We start from the raw sequence: 18726 nt of genomic DNA on the forward strand, positions 1-18726 counted from the left end.
CTGTATCTAACCCCGTACTGTACCTGTCCTGGGAGTGTTTGATGAGGACAGTGTAGAGGGAGCTTTACTCTGTATCTAACCCCGTACTGTACCTGTCCTGGGAGTGTTTGATGAGGACAGTGTAGAGGGAGCTTTACTCTGTATCTAACCCCGTACTGTACCTGTCCTGGGAGTGTTTGATGGGGACAGTGTAGATGGAGATTTACTCTGTATCTAACCCCCGTACTGTACCTGTCCTCGGAGTGTTTGATGGGGGACAGTGTAGAGGGAGCTTTACTCTGTATCTAACCCCGTACTGTACCTGTCCTGGGAGTGTTTGATGGGGACAGTGTAGAGGGAGCTTTACTCTGTATCTAACCCCATACTGTACCTGTCCTGGGAGTGTTTGATGGGGACAGTGTAGAGGGAGCTTTACTCTGTATCTAACCCCGTACTGTACCTGTCCTGGGAGTGTTTGATGGGGACAGTGTAGACGGAGATTTACTCTGTATCTAACCCCGTACTGTACCTGTCCTGGGAGTGTTTGATGGGGACAGTGTACAGGGAGCTTTACTCTGTATCTAACCCCGTACTGTACCTGTCCTGGGAGTGTTTGATGGGGACAGTGTAGAGGGAGCTTTACTCTGCAGCCTGGGGCTCTGTTCTGGGCCTGGCCTTTGCTCAGTGTCATGTCTGCTCACGAGGCCAGGCTCTGGGGAGTTGTATTCTTGTTACTGGGACCAGGATGTGGTTCGTGGTCTATTTAAAGTGGTGCTCGCTGTTGTGATCTGACTACTTTCAAATGTAAGAGGAAATGAGAGTGCGAGAGAGATCTGCCAAGCAGCGCTGAGATGTCAACCAGCCCGAGCGGTTCATCAAACCTCCGGAATCTTCTCCACCATCAGAATGCGAGCAGCCCATGTTCAGCCATGAGGTCTTGCAGAAGGCAAGATTGACCAGAATCTGAGCAGCAATGAGGCACTCCAGTTAATGTGGAGAGACTGGAGAAGTGGGGATTGTTATCCTGAGAGCAGAGAAGAGACTTAATGGATAAAAGCAAAATACTGCAGTCGCAGGAAAGCTGAAATAATAAGAAAAAGTGCTGGAAATACTCAGCAGGTCTGGCGCCAACGGTGGAGAGAGTAGCAGAGTTAACGTTTCAGGTCAGTGACCCTTCATGAGAACTCTGATCGCCAAAGCTTCCCACACCGTACATGCATGCCGAGATGAAGCAGAGTTTGCAATGCACGTGTGTGTGCAAGCATGCCTGCACACGCACACGGGCGCAAACATGCCTGCACACGCACACGAGCGCAAACATGCATGCACACGCACACGGGTGCAAACATGCCTGCACACGCACACGGGCGCAAACATGCATGCACACGCACACGGGTGCAAACATGCCTGCACACTCACACGGGTGCAAACATGGCTGCAGACGCACACGGGCGCAAACATGCATGCACACGCACACGGGTGCAAACATGCCTGCACACGCACACGGGCACAAACATGCCTGCAGACATGCACCTGTACAAACATGCCGGAGCACCTCTGCACAACAGTGCTGTGCGTAGAGATGGGCCACATGTCCACATGTATAAATGAGACCGGATACGGCCCACCCACTTTGGCTGTGTGTATGTGAAGTGACTGCCAAGGCAACCGTTAGACAGAGTGAGAGAGAGAAAACAGAGACAGGAAATCTTGAGGTCTCACCCCCTCGGCCTCGCCCTCACGCTCTCTCTCTCTCTCAAAGTGCCTGGAAACGCAGACGAGAGTGTCTTAAACTTGCTCCGTTCTTCATTCCACCTCAGAGGCAATAAGGGAATTTAACAAGAGATCGGGTCTGCGGGGAGGAAGATTCACAAGCCAAAACCGTAAGTTTTTTTTTCAGTTGTGATCTATTTTTCATGAGCTGAATGGGAGCAGATCAATGAAAAAAGACGACAGAGCATGTTCCTGATGGGAGAGCAGATCAGAGGCAATCTCTCCCTCCCACTTTCCCTCCATCCCACTCTCCTTCCTCTCAATCCCTCTCCCACTCTCTCTCTCCCTGCAAAACGCTCCCTTCCAATCTGTGTCCCTCTCTCCCTCCCACTCTCTCTCCCTCCAAAACATTCCCTTTTAATCTCTGTCCCTCTCTCTCTCCCACTTGCTCACTGTCAACACCTACCTCTCTTCCACCCCCTCCCTCCTCCTGTCTCTCCCCTTCCCTCCCTTCCACCCGCCCTGCCTCTTCCCCTCCCACCAAATCTCGCTCCTCCTCTCTTAACGCACCCTCAATCCGAATCCACTCTATCTCTCTCCCGGTCTCCCTCCACCTCTCAAATTCCCATCACTGCTCCCAAAGAGAGAGGGGGAAATCAGCCAGGGTTCCTGCTCCGGATCACTGTCCAGTGACCCCTGGGTTAGAGAGAGAGGGGGAAATCAGCCAGGGTTCCTGCTCCTGATCACTGTCCAGTGACCCCTGGGTTAGAGAGAGAGGGGGAAATCAGCCAGGGTTCCTGCTCCGGATCACTGTCCAGTCACCCCTGGGTTAGAGAGAGAGAGGGGAAATCAGCCAGGGTTCCTGCTCCTGATCACTGTCTAGTGATCCCTGGGTTAGAGAGAATGAGGGAAATCAGCCAGGGTTCCTGCTCCTGATCACTGTCCAGTGACCCCTGGGTTAGAGAGAGAGGGGGAAATAAGCCAGGTTTCCTGCTCCTGATCACTGTCCAGTGACCTCTGGGTTAGAGAGAGAGAGGGAAATCAGCCAGGGTTCCTGCTCCTGATCACTGTCCAGTGACCCCTGGGTTAGAGAGAGAGCGGGAAATCAGCCAGGGTTCCTGCTCCTGATCACTGTCCAGTGACCCCTGGGTTTGAGAGAGAGCGGGAAATCAGCCAGGGTTCCTGCTCCTGATCACTGTCCAGTGACCCATGGGTTCGAGAGAGAGGGGAAATTAGCCAGGGTTCCTGCTCCTGATCACTGTCCAGTGACTCCTGGGTTAGAGAGAGGGGGAAATCAGCCAGGGTTCCTGCTCCTGATCACTGTCCAGTGACTCCTGGGTTAGAGAGAGGGGGAAATCAGCCAGGGTTCCTGCTCCTGATCACTGTCCAGTGACTCCTGGGTTAGAGAGAATGAGGGAAATCAGCCAGGGTTCCTGCTCCTGATCACTGTCCAGTGACCCATGGGTTCGAGAGAGAGGGGAAATTAGCCAGGGTTCCTGCTCCTGATCACTGTCCAGTGACTCCTGGGTTAGAGAGAGGGGGAAATCAGCCAGGGTTCCTGCTCCTGATCACTGTCCAGTGACCCCTGGGTTAGAGAGAGAGGGGGAAATCAGCCAGGGTTCCTGCTCCTGATCACTGTCCAGTGACCCCTGGGTTAGAGAGAGAGGGGGAAATCACCCAGGGTTCCTGCACCTGATCACTGTCCAGTGACCCCTGGGTTAGAGAGAGAGGGGGAACTCAGCCAGGGTTCCTGCTCCTGATCACTGTCCAGTGACCCCTGGGTTAGAGATAGAGAGGGGGAAATCAGCCAGGGTTCCTGCTCCTGATCACTGTCCAGTGACCCCTGGGTTAGAGAGAGAGGGGAAATCAGTCAGGGTTCCTGCTCCTGATCACTGTCCAGTGACCCCTGGGTTAGAGAGAGAGGGAAATCAGCCAAGGTTCCTGCTCCTGATCACTGTCCAGTGACTCCTGGGTTAGAGAGAGGGGGAAATCAGCCAAGGTTCCTGCTCCTGATCACTGTCCAGTGACCCCTGGGTTAGAGAGAGAGGGGGAAATCAGCCAGGGTTCCTGCTCCTGATCACTGTCCAGTGACCCCTGGGTTAGAGAGAGAGGGAAATCAGCCAAGGTTCCTGCTCCTGATCACTGTCCAGTCACCCCTGGGTTGGAGAGAGAGAGGGGAAATCAGCCAGGTTTCCTGCTCCTGATCACTGTCTAGTGACCCCTGGGTTAGAGAGAGAGGGGAAATCAGCCAGGGTTCCTGCTCCTGATCACTGTCCAGTGACTCCTGGGTTAGAGAGAGGGGGAAATCAGCCAGGGTTCCTGCTCCTGATCACTGTCCAGTGACCCCTGGGTTAGAGAGAATGAGGGAAATCAGCCAGGATTCCTGCTCCTGATCACTGTCCAGTGACCCCTGGGTTCGAGAGAGAGGGGGAAATAAGCCAGGTTTCCTGCTCCTGATCACTGTCCAGTGACCCCTGGGTTAGAGAGAGGGGGAAATCAGCCAGGGTTCCTGCTCCTGATCACTGTCTAGTGACCCCTGGGTTAGAGAGAATGAGGGAAATCAGCCAGGGTTCCTGCTCCTGATCACTGTCCAGTGACCCCTGGGTTAGAGAGAGAGAGGGGGAAATCAGCCAGGGTTTCTGCTCCTGATCACTGTCTAGTGACCCCTGGGTTAGAGAGAGAGCGGGAAATCAGCCAGGGTTCCTGCTCCTGATCACTGTCCAGTGACCCATGGGTTCGAGAGAGAGGGGAAATTAGCCAGTGTTCCTGCTCCTGGTCACTGTCCAGTGACCCCTGGGTTAGAGAGAGAGAGGGAAATCAGCCAGGGTCCTGCTCCTGATCACTGTCCAGTGACCCCTGGGTTAGAGAGAATGAGGGAAATCAGCCAGGGTTCCTGCTCCTGATCACTGTCTAGTGACCCCTGGGTTAGAGAGAGAGGGGAAATCAGCCAGGGTTCCTGCTCCTGATCACTGTCCAGTGACCCCTGGGTGAGAGAGAATGAGGGAAATCAGCCAGGGTTCCTGCTCCTGATCACTGTCCAGTGACCCCTGGGTTAGAGAGAGAGGGGGAAATAAGCCAGGGTTCATGCTCCTGATCACTGTCCAGTGACCCATGGGTTCGAGAGAGAGGGGAAATTAGCCAGTGTTCCTGCTCCTGATCACTGTCCAGTGACCCCTGGGTTAGAGAGAAAGAGGGAAATCAGCCAGGGTTCCTGCTCCTGATCACTGTCCAGTGACCCCTGGGTTAGAGAGAGGCGGAAATCAGCCAGGGTTCCTGCTCCTGATCACTGTCCAGTGACCCCTGGGTTAGAGAGAGAGGGGGAAATCAGCCAGGGTTCCTGCTCCTGATCACTGTCCAGTGACTCCTGGGTTCGAGAGAGAGGGGGAAATCTGCCAGGGTTCCTGCACCTGATCACTGTCCAGTGACCCCTGGGTTAGAGAGAGAGGGGGAAATCAGCCAGGGTTCCTGCTCCTGATCACTGTCCAGTGACCCCTGGGTTAGAGATAGAGAGGGGGAAATCAGCCAGGGTTCCTGCTCCTGATCACTGTCCAGTGACTCCTGGGTTAGAGAGAGAGGGGGAAATCAGCCAGGGTTCCTGCTCCTGATCACTGTCCAGTGACCCCTGGGTTAGAGATAGAGAGGGGGAAATCAGCCAGGGTTCCTGCTCCTGATCACTGTCCAGTGACTCCTGGGTTCGCGAGAGAGGGGGAAATCAGCCAGGGTTCCTGCTCCTGATCACTGTCCAGTCACCCCTGGGTTAGAGAGAGAGTGGGAAAATCAGCCAGGGTTCCTGCTCCTGATCACTGTCCAGTGGTCCCTGGGTTAGAGAGAGAGGGGATATCAGCCAGGGTTCCTGCACCTGATCACTGTCCAGTGACCCATGGGTTAGAGAGAGAGGGGGAAATCAGCCAGGGTTCCTGCTCCTGATCACTGTCCAGTGACCCCTGGGTTAGAGAGAGAGAGGAAATCAGCCAGGGTTCCTGCTCCTGATCACTGTCCAGTGATCCCTGGGTTAGAGAGAGAGGGGAAATCAGCCAGGTTTCCTGCTCCTGATCACTGTCCAGTGACCGCTGGGTTCGAGAGAGAGTGGGAAAATCAGCCAGGGTTCCTGTTCCTGATCACTGTCCAGTGACCCCTGGGTTAGAGAGAGAGAGGAAATCAGCCAGGGTTCCTGCTCCTGATCTCTGTCCAGTGATCCCTGGGTTAGAGAGCGAGGGGAAATCAGCCAGGGTTCCTGCTCCTGATCACTGTCCAGTGACCCCTGGGTTAGAGAGAGAGGGGGAAATCAGCCAGGGTTCCTGCTCCTGATCACTGTCCAGTGACCCCTGGGTTAGAGATAGAGAGGGGGAAATCAGCCAGGGTTCCTGCTCCTGATCACTGTCCAGTGACCCCTGGGTTAGAGAGAGAGGGGGAAATCAGCCAGGGTTCCTGCTCCTGATCACTGTCCAGTGACTCCTGGGTTAGAGAGAGAGGGAAATCAGCCAGGGTTCCTGCTCCTGATCACTGTCCAGTCACCCACGGGTTCGAGAGAGAGGGAAAATCAGCCAGGGTTCCTGTTCCTGATCACTGTCCAGTGACCCCTGGGTTAGAGAGAGAGAGGAAATCAGCCAGGGTTCCTGTTCCTGATCACTGTCCAGTGACCCCTGGGTTAGAGAGCGAGGGGAAATCAGCCAGGGTTCCTGCACCTGATCACTGTCAAGTGACTCCTGGGTTAGAGAGAGAGGGAAATCAGCCAGGGTTCCTGCTCCTGATCACTGTCCAGTGACCCCTGGGTTAGAGAGAGAGGGGGAAATCAGCCAGGGTTCCTGCTCCTGATCACTGTCCAGTGACCCCTTGGTTCGAGAGAGGGAAATCAGCCAGGGTTCCTGCTCCTGATCACTGTCCAGTGACCCCTGGGTTAGAGAGAGAGGGGGAAATCAGCCAGTGTTCCTGCTCCTGATCACTGTCCAGTGACCCCTTGGTTCGAGAGAGGGAAATCAGCCAGGGTTCCTGCTCCGGATCACTGTCCAGTCACCCCTGGGTTAGAGAGAGAGGGGGAAATCAGTCAGGGTTCCTGCTCCGGATAACTGTCCAGTCACCCCTGGGTTCGAGAGAGAGGGGAAATCAGCCAGGGTTCCTGCTCCTGATCACTGTCCAGTCACCCCTGGGTTATAGAGAGAGACTGAGAACTCTTTAATGTTGCTGCTTTAACTAAGAACAACATCGCCAGTTCCTCCAGAGAATGAAGGTTTGCACCCAGCCATGTTCCCTGCATCAGGGTCTGGTGAACGCAGGATTGGTGAAAGAGACTGGTTCGAAGGAGCCACTTAAAGCACCCGCTCTCTATCAAACTCCCATCTTTCCTCGAACTCCAGATTTGAATCCCTCCAATCGGGTTTCTGCCCCTGTCCCAGTCGCGAAAGAGATGACGTCCTGTGAGACTGTGACAAAGGTAAACTTTCCCTCCCCGTCCTTCTCCGCCCTGTTTACAGCCTTTGACATGGCTGACCACACCATCTTCCTCTGCACTTCCGTCCAGCTGGCTGAGTCTGCTCTCACCTCCTTCCATTCTGATCGATCTCATCGTCACCAGAGTATCACTTGCAATGGTTTCTCTTCCTTCTCCCACACCCGATACATCTGGTGCCCCCGGGATCTAACCTCGGCCTCCCCCACCACCCCTTCCGATTTCTCATCTACATGCTGCCCCTCGGCGACATCATCAGAAAATGCTGCACAGGAACAGGAGAAGGCCATTCAGCTCCTCCTCGAGCCTGTTACACAGAAACAGGAGGAGGCCATTCAGCCCCTCCTCGAGCCTGTTACACAGGAACAGGAGGAGGCTGTTCAGCCCCTCCTCGAGCCTGTTACACAGGAACAGGAGGAGGCCATTCAATCCTCTCGAGCCTGTTCCACCGTTCAGTGGGACCGTGACTGATGTATCGTATCTCCGTTCACCCACCTTGGTTTCATGTCTCTTTGTACCTGTATCGAGGAAAAATCTATTGATTTCAGAGTTCAATTGATTAATTGAGCCCCAGCATTGACTGCTTTTTTGTGGAAGAGAGTTCTGCACATTTACCACCCTTTGTGTGAGGAAGTGTTTTCTAACTTCTCTCCTGAATGGCCTGACTCTGATTTTAATGTTCTCTCCCCTTGTCCCAGTTTCTCTCCATCTACCCTATCTAACCCTTGGAGGCCATGCTGAATCTGTCCCTGAACACTCTCTCCCAGGCAGGCAGTGCAGGAGTCCCCTGAGTCAATCTCGCTTGCTAACCGGCTTTCCATTTTGGATACTGGTGAGGGTGATGGTTCCTCAGGGGAGTGCAGCGACTGCCAAGTCCATGGCACCACGGGTGGCTCAGCTGCACAGGTGGGGAGGACGAAGAGTGGAAGGGCAGTAGTGATAGGGGATTCGACAGTCAGGGGATCAGACAGGCGTTTCTGTGGCAGTAAACGTGACTCCTGGATGGTGTGTTGCATCCCTGGTGCCAGGGTCAAGGATGTCACGGAGAGGCTGCAGGACATCCTTCTGGGGAGAGGGTGAACAGCCAGAGGTGGTGGGCGGAACTGTGGCAAATGGAATTTGATCCTGAGAAGTGCAAGGTGATACATTTTGGGAGGACTAACAAGGCAAGGGAATATACAATGGATGGTCGGACCATAGGAAGTACAGAGGATCAGAGGGACCTTGGTGTACTTGTCCATAGATCACTGAAGGCAGCAGCACAGGTAGATAAGGTGGTTAGGAAGGCATATGGGATACTTGCCTTTATCAGCTGAGGCATAGAATATAAGAGCAGGGGGGTTATGATGGATCTGTATGAAACGCTAGTTAGGCCACAGCTGGAGTACTGTGTACAGTTCTGGGCACCACACTACAGGAAGGATGTGATTGCACTGGAGAGGGTGCAGAGGAGATTCACCAGGATGTTGCCTGGGCTGGAGCATTTCAGCTATGAAGAGAGACTGAAAAGGATAGGGTTGATTTCCTTAGAGTAGAGAAGGCTGAGGGGGCACCTGATTGAGGTATACAAAATTATGAGGGGCATTAAAGAAACAAAGAACAAAGATAATTACAGCACAGGAACAGGCCCTTCGGCCTTCCAAGCCTGCGCCGATCCAGATCCTCTCTCTAAACATGTCGCCTATTTTCTAAGGTTCTGTATCTCTTTTCTTCCTGCCCATTCATGTATCTGTCTAGATACATCTTAAAAGACTCCATCGTGCCCGCATCTAACACCTCCGCTGGCAATGCGTTCCAGGTGCCCACCACCCTCTGCGTAAAGAACTTTCCACGCATATCCCCCCTAAACTTTTCCCCTTTCACTTTGAACTCGTGTCCTCTAGTAATTGAAACCCCCACTCTGGGAAAAAGCCTCTTGCTATCCACCCTGTCTATACCTCTCATGATTTTGTACACCTCAATCAGGTCCCCCCTCAACCTCCGTCTTTCTAATGAAAATAATCCTAATCTACTCAACCTCTCTTCATAGCTAGCGCCCTCCATACCAGGCAACATCCTGGTGAACCTCCTCTGCACCCTCTCCAAAGCATCCACATCCTTTTGATAATGTGGCGACCAGAACTGCACGCAGTATTCCAAATGTGGCCGAACCAAAGTCCTATACAACTGTAACATGACCTGCCAACTCTTGTACTCAATGCCCCGTCCGATGAAGGAAAGCATGCCGTATGCCTTCTTGACCACTCTATTTACCTGCGTTGCCACCTTCAGGGAACAGTGGACCTGAACACCCAAATCTCTCTGGACATCAATTTTCCCCAGGACTTTTCCATTTACTGTATAGTTCACTCTTGAATTGGATCTTCCAAAATGCATCACCTCGCATTTGCCCTGATTGAACTCCATCTGCCATTTCTCTGCCCAACTCTCCAATCTATCTATATTCTGCTGTATTCTCTGACAGTCCCCTTCACTATCTGCTACTCCACCAATCTTAGTGTCGTCTGCAAACTTGCTAATCAGTCCACCTATACTTTCCTCCAAATCATTAATGTATATCACAAACAACAGTGGTCCCAGCACGGATCCCTGTGGAACACCACTGGTCACACGTCTCCATTTTGAGAAACTCTCTTCCACTGCTACTCTCTGTCTCCTGTTGCCCAGCCAGTTCTTTATCCATCTAGCTAGTACACCTTGGACCCCAAGCGCCTTCACTTTCTCCATCAGCCTGCCATGGGGAACCTTATCAAACGCCTTACTGAAGTCCATGTATATGACATCGACAGCCCTTCCCTCATCAATCAACTTTGTCACTTCCTCAAAGAATTCTATTAAGTTGGTAAGACATGACTTTCCCTGCACAAAACCATGTTGCCTATCACTGATAAGCCCATTTTCTTCCAAATGGGAATAGATCCTATCCCTCAGTATCTTCTCCAGCAGCTTCCCTACCACTGACGTCAGGCTCACCGGTCTATAATTACCTGGATTATCCCTGCTACCCTGCTACCTACCATTGATAGGTTAGATAGGAAGAAGCTTTACGAAGAGACTTTTTCCCTTAGCGGAGGGGTCAATAACCAGGGGGCATAGATTTAAGGTAAGGTGCAGGAGGTTGAGAGGGGATTTGAGGAAAAATAATTTTCACCCAGAGGGTGGTTGGAATCTGGAATGCATTGCCTGAAGGGGTGGTAGAGGCAGGAACCCTCACAACATTTAAGAAGTATTTAGATGAGCACTTGAAATGTCACAGTATACAAAGCTACAGGCCAAATGCTGGAAAATGGGATTAGAATAATTAGGTACCTGATGGCTGGCACAGATGCGATGGGCCGAAGGGCCTGTTTCTGTGCTGTGTAACTCTATGACTCTAAATGTGGATGATTTAATTGCCATTACGCAAATGTGGCTGCAGGCTGACCAGGCCTGGGAACTGAATATTTAGGGATATTGGTCATGTAGGAGGGATAGGCGGACAGAAAAAGGTGAGGCAATGCTAATTAATAAGGGACGAGATCAGTACATTAGTGAGAGAGAATCTTAGATCGAAGGAGTAAGACGTAGAATCAGTTTGAGTGGAGCTAAGAAACAGCAAGGGGCAGCAAACATTGGTCAGAGCTGTTTATAGCCCACAAAATTGCAGTGGTAATGGTATAAATCAGGAAATTAGAGCTGCATGTAGCATTGGTAATACTGTAATAATGGGTGACTCCCATTTACATATAGATTGGGTAAACCTAATTAGCACTAATGCTGTGGAGGGAGAATTCCTGGAATGTTTGCGAGCTGGGTTTCTGGAGCAGTATTCTTTTTTTTTTCTTTTGGGCCTCCTTATCTCGAGAGACAATGGATACGCGCCTGGAGGTGGTCAGTGGTTTGTGAAGCAGCGCCTGGAGTGGCTATAAAGGCCAATTCTGGAGTGACAGGCTCTTCCACAGGTGCTGCAGAGAAATTTGTTTGTTGGGGCTGTTGCACAGTTGGCTCTCCCCTTGCGCCTCTGTCTTTTTTCCTGCCAACTACTAAGTCTCTTCGACTCGCCACAATTTAGCCCTGTCTTTATGGCTGCCCGCCAGCTCTGGCGAATGCTGGCAACTGACTCCCACGACTTGTGATCAATGTCACACGATTTCATGTCACGTTTGCAGACGTCTTTATAACGGAGACATGGACGGCCGGTGGGTCTGATACCAGTGGCGAGCTCGCTGTACAATGTGTCTTTGGGGATCCTGCCATCTTCCATGCGGCTCACATGGCCAAGCCATCTCAAGCGCCGCTGACTCAGTAGTGTGTATAAGCTGGGGGTGTTGGCCGCTTCAAGGACTTCTGTGTTGGAGATATAGTCCTGCCACCTGATGCCAAGTATTCTCCGAAGGCAGCGAAGATGGAATGAATTGAGACGTCGCTCTTGGCTGGCATACGTTGTCCAGGCCTCGCTGCCGTAGAGCAAGGTACTGAGGACACAGGCCTGATACACTCGGACTTTTGTGTTCCGTGTCAGTGCGCCATTTTCCCACACTCTCTTGGCCAGTCTGGACATAGCAGTGGAAGCCTTACCCATGCGCTTGTTGATTTCTGCATCTAGAGACAGGTTACTGGTGATAGTTGAGCCTAGGTAGGTGAACTCTTGAACCACTTCCAGAGCGTGGTCGCCAATATTGATGGATGGAGCATTTCTGACATCCTGCCCCATGATGTTCGTTTTCTTGAGGCTGATGGTTAGGCCAAATTCATTGCAGGCAGACGCAAACCTGTCGATGAGACTCTGCAGGCATTCTTCAGTGTGAGATGTTAAAGCAGCATCGTCAGCAAAGAGGAGTTCTCTGATGAGGACTTTCCGTACTTTGGACTTTGGAGCAGTATGTTGAAGAAACAACTAGAGATTGTGCTATTTTGGATTTAGTGTTCTGTAATGAGAAAGGGTAATAGTGACCACAATATGACAGAATTCTATATGACGTTTGAAAGAGATATAGAAACTAGGGTCTTAAATATGAACAAAGGAAATTATGACGGTATGAGGGGCAAGTTGGCTATGATGGATTGGGAAAATACATGAAAAGATTTGAGAGTAGACAGGCAATGGCTAGTATTCAAGAGGTATTACATGGTTTACAACAAACATGTATTCATCTAAGACACAAAGGCCCAACAGAAAAGGTTAGAATCATAGAACGTTTAAGGCCCATCATGTCTGTGCCGGCTGAAAAATAATCCACCTATTCTAATCCCACCTTCCAGCATTTGGTCCGTAGCCCTGCAGATTACAGCACTTGAGGTGCCTATCCAGACTCCTTTTGAATGAGTTGAGGGTTTCTGCCTCAACTACCCTTTCAGGCAGTGAGTTCCAGACTCCTACCACCCTCTGGGTGAAAATGTTTTTCCTCATCACCCCTCTAATCTTTCTACCAATCACTTTAAATCTTTGACCCCTCATCACTGACCTCTCTGCGAAGGTGAATAGACCCTTCACCTCCACTCTATCCAGGCTACTCAAAATTTTGTACATTTCAATCAGATCTCCCCTCAGCCTTCTCTGTTCCAAGGAGAACAACCCCAGCCTATCCAATCTTTCCTCATTGCTGCATTTTTCCAGTCCTGGCAACATCCTCGTAAATCTCCTCTGTATCCTCTCCAGTGCAATTACATCCTTTCTGTAATGAGGTGACCAGAACTGTACACAGTACTCAAGTTGTGGCCTAACCAATGAGTTATACAGTTCCAGCATAACCTCCCTGCTCCTGTATTCTATACCTCGGCTAATAAAGGAAAGGATTCCATATGCCTTCTTAACCACCTTATTGACCTGTCCTGCTACCTTCAGGGATCTGTGGACATACACTCCAAGGTCCCTCACTTCCTTTACACTTCTCAGTATTTTCTCATTAATCATGTATTCCTTTGCCTTGTTTGACCTCCCCAAATGCATCACCTCACACTTCTCCAGGTTGAATTCCATTTGCCACTTTTCTGCCCATCTGACCAGACTATAAATATCTTCCTGCAGCCTACAGCTATCCTCCTCGCTACCTACCACACGGCCAATCTTTGTGTTGCCCGCAAACTTCTTGATCATACCCCTACATTTACATACAAATCATTAATATACACCACAAAAAGCAGGGGACCCAGTACTGAGTCCTGCGGAACACCACTGGAAACAGCCCTCCAGTCACCAAAACACCCATCAACAATTACCCTTTGTTTCCTGCCACTGAGCCAATTTTATATCCACCTTGCTGCATTTCCCTGGATCCCATGGGATTTTATTTTTTTAACCAGTCTGCCATGTGGGACCTTGTCAAAAGCCTTGCTAAATTCCATGTAGACCACATCAACTGCACTACCCCCATCTCTTCAATAAATTCAATCAAATTGGTCAAACAAGATCTTCCCTTAACAAATTCATGCTGACTATCTTTGATTAACTTGTGCCTTTCTAAGTGACAGTTTATCCTGCCTTTCAGAATAGATTCCAATAATTTGCCCACTACTGAGATTAGACTGGCTGGCCTGTAATTATTCGGTCAATCCTTTGCTCCCTTTTTAAACAGAGGTACAATGTTAGCAGTTCTCCAATCCTCCAGCACCACACCTGTATCCAGTGAAGACTGGAAAATGATGGTCAGACCCTCTGCTATTTCCTCTCTTGCTTCTTTTAGTAGTCGAGGTTAGTCAACCGTGGCTAACAAAAGAAGTTAAGGATTAAGTCGCAAGAGGTGGTTTTTAAGGTTGTCAGGAAAGGTGGTACGTCCGAGGATTGGGAGCAATTTAGAGTCGAGCAAAGGAGAACCAAGAAACTGATAAAGTAAGGGAAAAAAAGATTATGAATCGAAGCTAACTAGAAGCAAAAAGGCGGACTCTAAAAGCTTCTTTACGAATGGGAAAAGGAAACAATTAGCAAGGACAAAGGACCATTGCAGGCAGTGACAGGAGAGTTTGGGGTGGAGAATGGGTAAATGGAGGGGAGAATAAACAATTACTGTGTGTTTGTCTTCACGGAGGAAGACACAGTAAATCTCCCAGAAATACTAGGGAACCAAGGGACTTGTAAAAATGAGGAACTTAAAGAAATTTGTATCAATAAAGAGGTAGTACTTGAAAAATTAATTGAATTGAAGGTTGATAAATCCCCTGGACCAGATGAGTTACATCCCAGAGAATTGAAGGAGGTGGTTATAGAGATAATGGATGCATTGGTGGTTATCTTTCAAAATTCTGTAGATTCTGGAAGGGTTCCTGCAGACTGGAAAGTAACAAATGTAACCTCACTATTTAAGAAGGGGGTGAGAGAGAAAATGGAGAACTGTAGACCCGTTAGTTTGAGGTCAGTAGTAGGGAAAACGTTGGAATCTATTATAAAGAATGAGATAACTAGACACTTGGAAAATAATGATATGATTGGGCAGAGTCAACATGGATTTGTGAAAGGGAAATCATGTTTGACAAACCTGTTGGAGTTTTTTGAGGATGTTACTTGTAGCATAGGTAAAGGAGAACCAGTGGATGTGGTGAATTTATGTTTGCAGAAGGCTTTTGATAAGGTCCCACACAGGAGGTTAGTAAACAAAATTAGAGTACATAGGTTTGGGTGTAATATACTGTAATGCAGAGAAAGAAGAGAGACCTGGGTGTCCTTGTTCATGAGTCACTAAAAGCTAGTATGCAGGTGCAGCAAACAATTAAGAAGGCAAATGGTGTGTTGGTCTTCATTGCAAGGGGATTTGAGTACAGGGGTAAAGATGTCTTGCTGCAATTGTATAGAGCCTTGGTGAGATTGCACCTGGAGTATTGTGTACAGTTCTGGTCTCATTATCTAGGGAAGGATATACTTGCCCTGGAGAGAGTGCAATGGAGGTTCACCAGACTAATCCCTGGGATGACGGGACTGTCTTATGAAGAGAGATTGAAGAAAGTGGGCCTGTATTCTCCAGAGTTTCGAAGAAACGTACAAAATTCTTACAGGGCGTGACAGGGCAGATGTGGATAGGATGTTTGCCCTGGCTGGTGAGTCTAGAACCAGGGGACACAGTCTCAGAACAAGGGGCAGGCCATTTAAGACTGAGATGAGAAGGAATTTCTTTACTCAGAGGGTGGTGAATCTGTGGCATTCTCTATCCCAGAGGGCTGTGGAAGCTCAATCATTGAGCATGTTCAAGACAGAAATTGATAGATTTCTGGATACTAATGAACATCAAGGGATATCGGGATAGTGGGGAAAACATGGCGCAGAGGGAGATGATCGGCCATGATCTGTTTGAATGGCAGAGCATGCTCGATGGGCCGAATGGCCTCCTCCTGCTCCTATTTCCTGTGATTCAATGATTGTCAGAGACCAATAACTCCTTTCTAAGGTGTGCTCGAACCAGGACTCTGTACAGCTGGGGCACAACTGCTAAGACAGACAAACATTTCATGAGTCTTATTGGTTATTTTTGTACCTGACTACTACATTTTAATAATCAGTGTTCCTGCACCCCTGAATCTCTCGAGATCGTGACTGTTCCAGGCTTTTCCCCATTTGAGTCCTACCACAAGGTGCTTGATACAGTGCCACACAACAGACTTGTGAACAAAGTGATAGCTCATGGGATACGGAATTGGATGAGTTTTTTTTATTCGTTCATGGGATGTGGGCGTTGCCAGCCAGGCCAGCATTTATTGCCCATCCCTAATTGCCCTTGAGAAGGTGGTGGTGAGCTGCCTTCTTGAACCGCTGCAGTCCATGTGGGGTAGGTACACCCACTGTGCTGTTCGGAAGGGAGTTCCAGGATTTTGACCCAGCGACAGTGAAGGAACGGCGATATAGTTCCAAGTCAGGATGGTGTGTGACTTGGAGGGGAACTTGCAGGTGGTGGTGTTCCCATGCATCTGCTGCCCTTGTCCTTCTAGTTGGTAGAGGTCGCGGGTTTGGAAGGTGCTGTCTAAGGAGCCTTGGTGCATTGCTGCAGTGCATCTTGTAGATGGTACACACTGCTGCCACTGTGCGTCGGTGGTGGAGGGAGTGAATGTTTGTAGATGGGGTGCCAATCAAGCGGGCTGCTTTGTCCTGGATGGTGTCGAACTTCCTGAGTGTTGTTGGAGCTGCACTCATCCAGGCAAGTGGAGAGTATTCCATCACACTCCTGACTTGTGCCTTGTAGATGGTGGACAGGCTTTGGGGAGTCAGGAGGTGAGTTACTCACCACAGGATTCCTAGCCTCTGACCTGCTCTTGTTGCCACGGTATTTATATGGTTACTCCAGTTCAGTTTCTGGTCAATGGTAGCCCCTAGGATGTTGATGGTGGGGGATTCAGCGATGGTAATGCCGTTGAATGTCAAGAGGAGATGGTTAGATTCTCTCTTGTTGGAGAAGGTCATTGCCTGGCACTTGTGTGGCACGAATGTTACTTGCCACTTATCAGCCCAAGCCTGGATATTGTCCAGGTCTTGCTGCATTTCTACACGGACTGCTTCAGTATCTGAGGAGTCACGAATGGTGCTGAACATTGTGCAATCATCAGCGAACATCCCCACTTCTGACCTTATGATTGAAGGAAGGAAGTATTGGGTGAGTGAGATAGTTATATGAAAAGGAAGAATGTGCAGAGTTTCGGGGAGAAGGTCGGAGAATGGAATTGAGTGAAATGCTCTCCGAGTTGATCATTTGGCAAATTGACTCTCCCTTTTCTGCAAGAATGCAGTTACATTTATAATTTTGCAATATGGGAAGGGGACATTCTGGAAACGAGTGTGTTTGGAAGATTCGACCTAGAACCTCCTCCCCCACCCCCCCCCCCCCCCCCCCACTGTTAGAAGCATAGAAAAGTTACGGCACAGAGAGAGGCCATTCAGCCCATCGTGTCTGCGCCGGCTGAAAAAACTAGCCGCCCAATCTGCACCCATTTTCCAGAACCTGGTCTGTAGCCTTGCAGGTTACAGCACTTCAGCTGCAGGTCCAGGTACATTTTAAATGAGTTGAGGGTTTCTGTCTCCACCACCATTCCTGGCCGTGAACTCCAGAACTGCAGAAACCTCTGGGTGAAAAGGTTTTTCCTCATGTCCCCGCTAATCCTTCTACCAATCATCTTAAATCTGTGCCCCCTGGTAATTGTCCTCTCCTCTAGGGCGGCACAGTGGCGCAGTGGTTAGCACCGCTGCCTCACAGCTCCAGCGACCCAGGTTCAATTCTGGGTACTGCCTGTGTGGAGTTTGCAAGTTCTCCCTGTGTCTGTGTGGGTTTTCTCCGGGTGCTCCAGTTTCCTCCCACAAGCCAAAAGACTTGCAGGTTGATAGGTAAATTGGCCATTATAAATTGTCACTAGTATAGGTAGGTGGTAGGGAAATATAGGGATAGGTGGGGATGTTTGTTGGGAATATGGGATTAGTGTAGGATTAGTATAAAATGGGTGGTTGATGTTCGGCACAGACTCGGTGGGCCGAAGGGCCTGTTTCAGTGCTGTATCTCTAAATAAAAATAAATAAATAGGGGAAACAGGTCCTTCCTGTCTACTCTATCTAGGCCCCTCATCATATTGTACACCTCTATTAAGTCACCCCTCAACCTCCTCTGTTCCAAGGAAAACAACCCTCGCCTATCCAATCTTTCCTCATTGCTGCAACTTTCAAGCCCTGGCAACATTCTTGTAAATCTCCTCACCAGAGTAATTATGTCCTTCCTGTAATGTGGTGACCAGAACTGTACACAATACTCCAGCTGTGGACTAACCAGTGTTTTATACAGTTCCAGCATCACATCCCTGCTTTTGTATTCTATACCTCGGCCAATAAAGGAAAGTATTCCATATGCCTTCCTCACCCCTCTATCTACCTCTCCTGCCATTTTCAGGGATCTGTGGACATGCACTCCAAGGTCTCTCACTTCTTCTACCCCTCTCAATATCCTCCTGTTTATTGTGTACTCCCTCGCTTTATTTGCCCTCCCCAAATGCATTACCTCACACTTCTCTGGATTGAATTCCATTTGCCACTTTTCCATCCACTCAACCAAACCATTGATATCATTCTGGAGTCTCCAGCTATCCTCTTCACTATCAACTACATGGCCAATTTTTGTGTCATCAGCAAATTTCCCAATCATGCCTCCCACATTTAAGTCCAAATCATTAATATATACCACAAACAGCAAGAGACAACACTGAGCCCTGTGGAACACCCACTGGAAACAGCTTTCCATTCACAAAAACATCTGTCGACTACTACCCTTTGTTTCCTGTCCCTGAGCCAATTCTGGATCCAACCTGCCACCTTCCCCTGTATCCCATGGGCTTTCATTTTACTGACCAGTCTGTCATGTGGGACCTTGTCAAATGTCTTACTAAAATCTATGTAAACCACATCCACTGCACTACCCTCATCAATCCTTCTCGTTACCTCCTCAAAAAACTCAATCAAGTTAGAAAAACATGACCTTCCTTTAACAAATCCATGCTGACTATCCCTGGTTAATCTGTGCCTTTCTAAGTGGCAGTTTATCCTGTCTCTCAGAATTGATTCTAATAAATTACCCACCACCGAGATCAGACTGACCGGCCTATAATTATCTGGCCGATCCCTTGCACCCTTTTTAAACAATGGTACAATATTT

Source organism: Heterodontus francisci, chromosome 28 (genome assembly GCF_036365525.1).
Source record: "Heterodontus francisci isolate sHetFra1 chromosome 28, sHetFra1.hap1, whole genome shotgun sequence".
Taxonomy (NCBI): Eukaryota; Metazoa; Chordata; class Chondrichthyes; order Heterodontiformes; family Heterodontidae; genus Heterodontus; species Heterodontus francisci.